The 6,917-nt window shown below is 45.5% G+C and overlaps 1 long non-coding RNA gene across 2 annotated transcripts in view; it reads right to left on the bottom strand.

Annotated features, from left to right (window-relative positions):
- Positions 1-3,133: 3,133 nt before the first annotated feature.
- The window catches only part of LOC132343472 (uncharacterized), a 43,908-nt gene continuing 40,124 nt past the window's right edge, over positions 3,134-6,917 (bottom strand). For both annotated transcript variants that reach the window (XR_009492319.1, XR_009492320.1), the window contains 3 exons: positions 5,356-5,556; positions 3,368-5,052; positions 3,134-3,262 (listed from right to left, as the gene is read on the bottom strand). This is a non-coding gene — a long non-coding RNA (uncharacterized lncRNA). The remainder of the gene's footprint in view (positions 3,263-3,367; positions 5,053-5,355; positions 5,557-6,917) is intronic.

Raw genomic sequence — 6,917 nt, 5'->3', positions numbered from 1 at the left:
TCTAGTTCATCGGGGCTGGATTGTTTATCTGTTACTATACTCAGATTTTTTTTTCTTTAATCTTGGGACATTCTTATAAGAAAAAAATGAAGAATGACCCAATCTGTCTCTAAAATTAGAACTATATGACACTGACTATATATGAACTTTAAAGCATTAAGCAACACACTACAGATGATATGTAGTAAATTCTGATAGAAACCTGTAATGTCTCTTCTTTAAGGAGGGGGTAGTGACCCTGAGCCCAAGCAAATGGCTTTTATTCTATTTTGGTCTGGTTTCTTCTGTAGCAGAGAAGGCGGCTTTCCTTTACCCTTTTAGGGTCCCTGGCTGAGTGTGAAAATTGAAGTGACAAGAAAAGTAACAAGAGAAAAGCACACACATTTGTTTGATAGATGTTTTCCCTGAGGTGGAGCCTTAATGAGGAAATGAAGACCAGAGGAAACAGACCTGCATATTTCTGTGCTTGATGTGGTGCCGGGTGGGCCGTGGTGGACGAATATCATAGCTTGGGGGTGTGAGGTCAGTGCAGTGACCTGGGGACTGAGCAAGGACTGTCTGCTAGGGTCCTCCTCTGTCTCCCTCATCTTGGGAGGTGAGGCTGCTCCTCTGCTGCACGTGTAGGGAGCACACCTCTCACAGGAAGGTTTTACCACGTGTTTCAGGGAGGAAGGTGGAGGGGAGGAGAGCAGAGCAAGCTTCCTGCGTCTCCTGTTTTCTCAGACTCCTCTGCTGGGCTTCACATGTTCAGCATGCAAGGTGCCGTGTTTGGGGGAGTGTGTCCTGAACCTCTGGGTTCTTCCCTCTCACGCTGTCCACATTCAGAATCCTGTGCAGCTCCACTGCCTCTGCCACTTCTCTTCTCCCAGCCTCCTGCTGTTCACCATAAACTCGCAGACTGGGATGAGGGGCCCACTCACGTTCCTTCCCTCTCAGCACAGCCCCAACCCTGACGGGGCTATGGGAGTCTGGGTCCCACGAAATACTGACCTTTGCTAAATACTGTTTTGAGTGGCCCTTGTGTGTTTCCTTGGGGTTGGGCTCTTTTTATTCCAAGGAAAAGAAGACTTTTCTCTCTGTTTTTCCACAGTGACTCATAAGTACTGCTCTTAGTGGATACAGTAATGGAGGTGTTGATGTAAACAGGGACTGTACTTTCTCCTGTGATCCTCACTATAACCCTATGAGGTCTTTAATATTTAATTCTTCAATATTTAATATTTAATTATAATTTATTTACATAAATAAAATATATTAGATAAATTATATAAACGGAAATTTATTAATAATAAATATTATTTAATATTTAATGTTATTATACTCCTTTTATAGACAAGGAAATTGGAGGTAAGAGAATTTAAGTAACTTGCCCAACATCACATGACTAATATATCTTGGGGCTGGAACTGAAGCTCAAATCCAACCATCTACAGAACCCTAAATTTTAACCACCAACATGATAAAAAATAAACACGTATAATTTTAAAAGAAGAGTTCATCGGGGCCATGGTCTAGTCATACAAATTATAATTGCTTGGAAGTGGCTACAGATTGGAAAAAAACTAAAGTCATTTAGTCTATACCATGAAACTACTCTCTCCTATAACCAGCCCGTGAATTCTCTAACAACTACTTAGAATTTCAAATATTTGTAAGATTCAAGGACTTCATAGCCTTCAAAAACATTATAAAAAACTTTAATTTCATTTGACTAAATTCAGGTGCTTTATTTGAGTTCACTCAGACAATGGTAATAAATGACAGATGACGCTTCCCAGATGGCACTAGTGGTAAAGAGCCCACCTGCCAATGCAGGAGATGTTAACAGACGCATGTTCGATCCCTGGGTTGCGACAATGCCCTGGAGGAGAGCATGGCAATCTGCTCCAGTATTCTTTCCTGGAGAATCCCATGGACAGAGGAGCCTGGCGGGCTATGGTCAATGGTATCACAGAGTCGGACACTGCTGAAATGACTTAGTGCGATGACTCCACTATAATTTCTGATACTCTTAAGTTGTGCAAGTTAGTGGTAAGTGACATTTTTAACTCCTTGGATAGTTTCTAGGATACTGGTCATATATGGAGGACTTGGATGAATAAGTAAAATGAGAATATTTAAAATGTGCATTTCCTGATTTCTGTGTTGTCAGCTTTTGGAATAGTGGTTTATATCCCACCACTCAATTTTAATATATTTTGTGTTCTGTGTATCAGTTTGTAGACAGAGTAGAGGCCCCATATGGCAGCTTGATGGATGTGATACAGGCTCCCGCTGTGTCCTGAGGCCACTGAGCTGGTGTGTATTGATTATTGAGTCCTCTGACCTCCAGGATCACACTAGTGGTAGGCTTGTAAGGGGTGTGTCTCTAGCTTCTTGAATCTTAAAACTGGAAGAAATCTCAGAGTGATCTCCAGCTCAGTGATCTCATTTTATTTATTAGGAAAGACTGATGCTTGTTATTCATTGTAACTTTAGTATTTCCAGTCCAGGCCAGTCATCTCCCTATCAGAAACACTGAGTGCCTTCCAGGGCTCATGCATCCTGGCCTTGTGGGAGATGAGACTCCCTCCTGGCAGGAAAAGCTAAGCCTGTCGGAGCAGAGAAGGCAGTGGCACCCCACTCCAGTATTCTTGCTGGAAAATCCATGGACAGAGGAGCCTGGTAGGCTGCAGTCCATGGGTTCGCTAAGAGTCGGGCACGACTGAGCGACTTCACTTTCACTTTTCACTTTCATGCATTGGAGAAGGAAATGGCAACCCACCCCAGTGTTCTTGCCTGGAGAATCCCAGGGACAGGGAAGCCTGGTGGGCTGCCATCTATGGGGTCGCACAGAGTCGGACACGACTGAAGTGATTTAGCAGCAGCAGCAAGCCTATCGGAGAGCCAATGTCTGGGAGAAAATGGACTGAAGTGGTACACCGGCTATCTCAGTAGAGGGTCAGTGGGCCGAGAAGCAAAGTCCAAGTCAGAGGCAACTGCCCAGAACTAGAGGCCTCACCGTAGCACTGGGAGACCTAAGGGTGGAGCTGAGGTAGAGCCCGGGGCCAGTTTGGGAGCTGAGGAGCCCTGAAGCCAGGGTCTTGTTATACAAGGACAGTTGTCATGATCACGGATGGGGAGAAAGGCATTGTGTCCTGCATCCAGTGATTTTTTTTTATTTTTAGTTAATGTTGTTTGTTTGCCATGAGGGTAGCTAGAACTTGGTTGTAGTGTTCCAAAAGAGTACCAGACTAGATTAAATCAGTACGTGGTATTGCAGCTGAAACCAAGAACAATAAACAGCTGTCAGGACTCCACGTTGCAAAGGACAGAATATCTCATTTCAGTCAGCCCTTTCAAAGAAAGGGTTTATCATTTCACGTACCTGAGCTTTCAGAGCCTAGGCAGGCTCCATGATTGGCTGATCCAGAAGGTTGCGGTTTCTTTCCATCTCCCTGCTTCAGCTTCCACGGTGTCATTTTCCACCCAAACCTGTTTCTACTCGTGGTTTAAAGATGGCTGCCATAGGCCTGGGATTCTGGGGTTCCTGTTCAGCTTTGGTGAGATGCTGAGAGTTTCTGCCCCAGCATTCTGATCAAGTCCTGAGATCAGCTCTGATTGCATAGGTGTTCACCCTTGAACCCAAGCCTGATTTAAACCAACCAGGGACTACTAGTGGAATGAGAGAAGGAATGAGAGAAGGCATGAGCTTATTCTGGAAAAATACGGGATGTGGACAGAGAGGTAGCTACGGAAATAAAATCTAGGTGCTGTTAAGCAGAGAGAGACAGGAAATGCATTGGTCATTCAACTCGATTCACATAGACAAGAGGCCTGGACTTCTGAGCTTGTGAGCTGAGACACACTTTCCCCAGGTTCTCGACCCCAGCACTAAGGAGTCTGATTCAGTAGGTCTGCATTTGAACACATCTTCCCTGTTGATTCTGTTAATGAACCACCTATGAGAACCATGGGAGTACATGACTTTGGAAAAAAATGTTAAAAATATTTATAAAGTCTTTTTCCTTATAATAATAGAACATGTCCATAACCTAAAACTTAGAAAATACAAAAATGATAAGACAATTTTTAAAGTTGTTTTTTTTTTCTTTCCCTACTAGCAGGGAAATGCCTGTAGTGCTTGCTAAAGAGGGACAGTGGTTGTTCAGTTAAAGGACTGAGCATGAGCTTTGAAAAATCTATTGTGTTCCTGTTTGATGAATGCTTTGCATTTCATTAGAATTCTTGCACAGCCTCAGAGCAGCCTTGGGATACTCGCCAACAGCTGATGGCCCTGCTGCTCTGCTAACACACAGGGGCAGAGGCTCTCTGTTAGTGTCATCCCCAAGACTGGCTTTATGGAGAGAGTCATTCATCAAGGCGAGCAGGGCACTCTGCACCCATCCAGGCCTGGAGGAGGTGACCACAGCCACTGAGAGCCCTCATACCTGGGAGAATCCCAGCGAGGCCCGGCCTTCCCTGCAAATGACTGGGCTTCAGCACTGGCCTTACACGTGGGGCTTCCCTGTGGTCAGCTTTGATCTTGCCATTTGTATGCTTGGTTGAAGGTGAGCTGTGACCCTCACTTGTATGTCCACAGTAATTTCAATAACTTTTGGCTTATTTCTGGGCTGGTTAAAGGAACCCACATAGACAAGCACAGGGCCTTGGATAGATGGCTAGAAATGTGGACTCGAGTTAGGCTGTCCTATTTACTGATTTGCCGGCTCTGCTACTTACGTCTCTTCAGCAAGCTTCTTCACCTCTCTGTCCCTTTGTTTCATTGCCTGTGAGATGGGGCCACTCCAAGGACCCGCTTCCTGAAGCTGTGTGAGCGGTAAGGCAGACAAGGACCTAACTTGCCAAGGGCCTGGTGCTGGAGACACCAGGTTAAGGAGGACACTGGATCTGATCAGTTCTACTCTGATGAGTGATCTCATTCGTTGACTTAAATGAAGTTGTTTCTACTCTGATGAGTGATCTCATTCGTTGACTTAAATGAAGTTGTTGCAGACACTGTCCACAAGAGCAAACAGCAGCTTCTGTAGACAACGTGTAGTTTGCTCTGCACTGAGAAACAACAGAGGGTTTTACGTAAGAAAGGTGCTATGATCTGATTTTTATATTTTCTTTTTCTTTGCCTTAGGTGTGCAGATGATGCACACAATGCAAGCAGAGAGACCAGCTGGGGGAAGAGAGTGTTTACCTAGGACGATACTTCGGATGTACACACGGGAATACCACGGGACAGGGGCTGGGGGTTAAGGGGAGAGCTGCGTCCCTGGCTGATGTGGCAGGTGGAGAGAGCCGGGGAGGAGCCCTGAGGCTTCTGTCTCAGGTGGCTGTACGGTGCCATCCCTGAGCACCACTTACCAGAAAGCCGCTGGCTTCTGTTTGTTTTTATTCCAAGGTGGATCAGATAATAATAACAATCAACTTTGGTTTGAGTGCTTGAGTTGGAGAGACCTGTAGTTGACTTAGGATGCCTGGGGAAGTCAGATACCTCCAGGTGGCTGGGTGTATTTACCCCTGTAAGTCATCCACGCAGAGTGCATACGCTAAGTCCTCTGGAACCTGCAATAGCAAAAGAACAGAACCCTGAAGAGAGGCCAGAAACACATCAGCATTCCTTTGTCAAAACAGAGGAACCAGTAAAAGAAATGAAATTAAGTCAGAGGAAAGGAGGAAAATTATGATTTGGGTCACAGACTCTTAAAGGAGAGAAGAAGGTAGCGTGGCTTTGAATGGTCATGTGGGATTAGGGTGGAACGGTACCTGATGTTGGCCTGGAATGCTAGGCACAGGCTGCCAGTAAGCTGACAGGGAGGGGGGCTTGGGAAATGACCAGAGTGGCTGCACACAACTTCCTCAGCCTGTGGGTTTAGGAGCCAAGGTGGGAACAAGTCCAGAGAAGAATTGGGGAGAGGAGTGTGCAGGGATGAGGGAAATCGTCATGGGGTGAGATCCAGGGCTTTCCTGGGGGTCTGGCCTGTGGGTGGTGAGGAAGGCTGTCCTATTCCCAACTCTCAAAGGACTTTCAGTCCAAGCCTTGCCTCTTCTCCCAGGGGTCCACAGCGTCTACTTGTATTGACTGACTCTCTAGGACCTACTTCTCAGGGACACAGGAGTGCTGCCCTCTGGAGCTGCGCACGCCTGCTCCTTTGGCCAGGCTTTCTGCTTGGCTTCCGCCCATCCACATGTCCCAGGCTCCTGGCCGCAGGGATGGGTAGAGGGTGGACACGCATCCCAAGTCAGGCTACTCAGAACGGAAGACACAATTGCAGGGGTGTCATTTAAACTCTTAGGGTTGCAGCCCTAGTTTCTTCCAGGTCTGTACCACCAGCTGCGTGATGGCCCTGGGTGCTGTTGGCATCATGTGACTGTGAAAGTGGGCATGAGCGGAGGACCTGGGGCTGAAAACTGAGGGAGGGGAGGTGGGCACTGCCTGCCCATCTAGCTTCTCCAGACGCTCAACTAATACATCCCTCTTACTGCTTGAGTAACAAGACACATCTTAGTGAATATACCCTTCCACTTCTTCAGACACAGTTGTAGAAATAAAAAAATAAAATGTTCATTTTTTAGAAATTCTTTGACATTTACAGGGATATTTTGCATCCATTGTCCCATTTGATCCTGACAAATATATGCACCATTTTACAGATGAAGGTCATTAATGGGCAATAGGAAACTAGAATTCACATTTCTGGTTCTTACTCATGACATCACCATGTAAATTCCTTTTAAACATAGTCAGTTGAATATTGAATGAGCAGTTTCATATTCCACTGCTAGTTCTGTCTCCATGCTATGTTTATATTTTTATGTATTGTTCTAAATCACAGAAGCTTTTTGCAAAAGCTGTGGCCTTTAGTGAGTAATCAATGTCTTAGTATGAAGATGCAGCAAGTATTAATGAGTTAGCAAAGAAATCA

Source organism: Bos taurus, chromosome 22 (assembly GCF_002263795.3).
Source record: "Bos taurus isolate L1 Dominette 01449 registration number 42190680 breed Hereford chromosome 22, ARS-UCD2.0, whole genome shotgun sequence".
NCBI classification, from domain to species: Eukaryota; Metazoa; Chordata; class Mammalia; order Artiodactyla; family Bovidae; genus Bos; species Bos taurus.
This window is presented reverse-complemented; position numbering and strand designations above follow the sequence as displayed.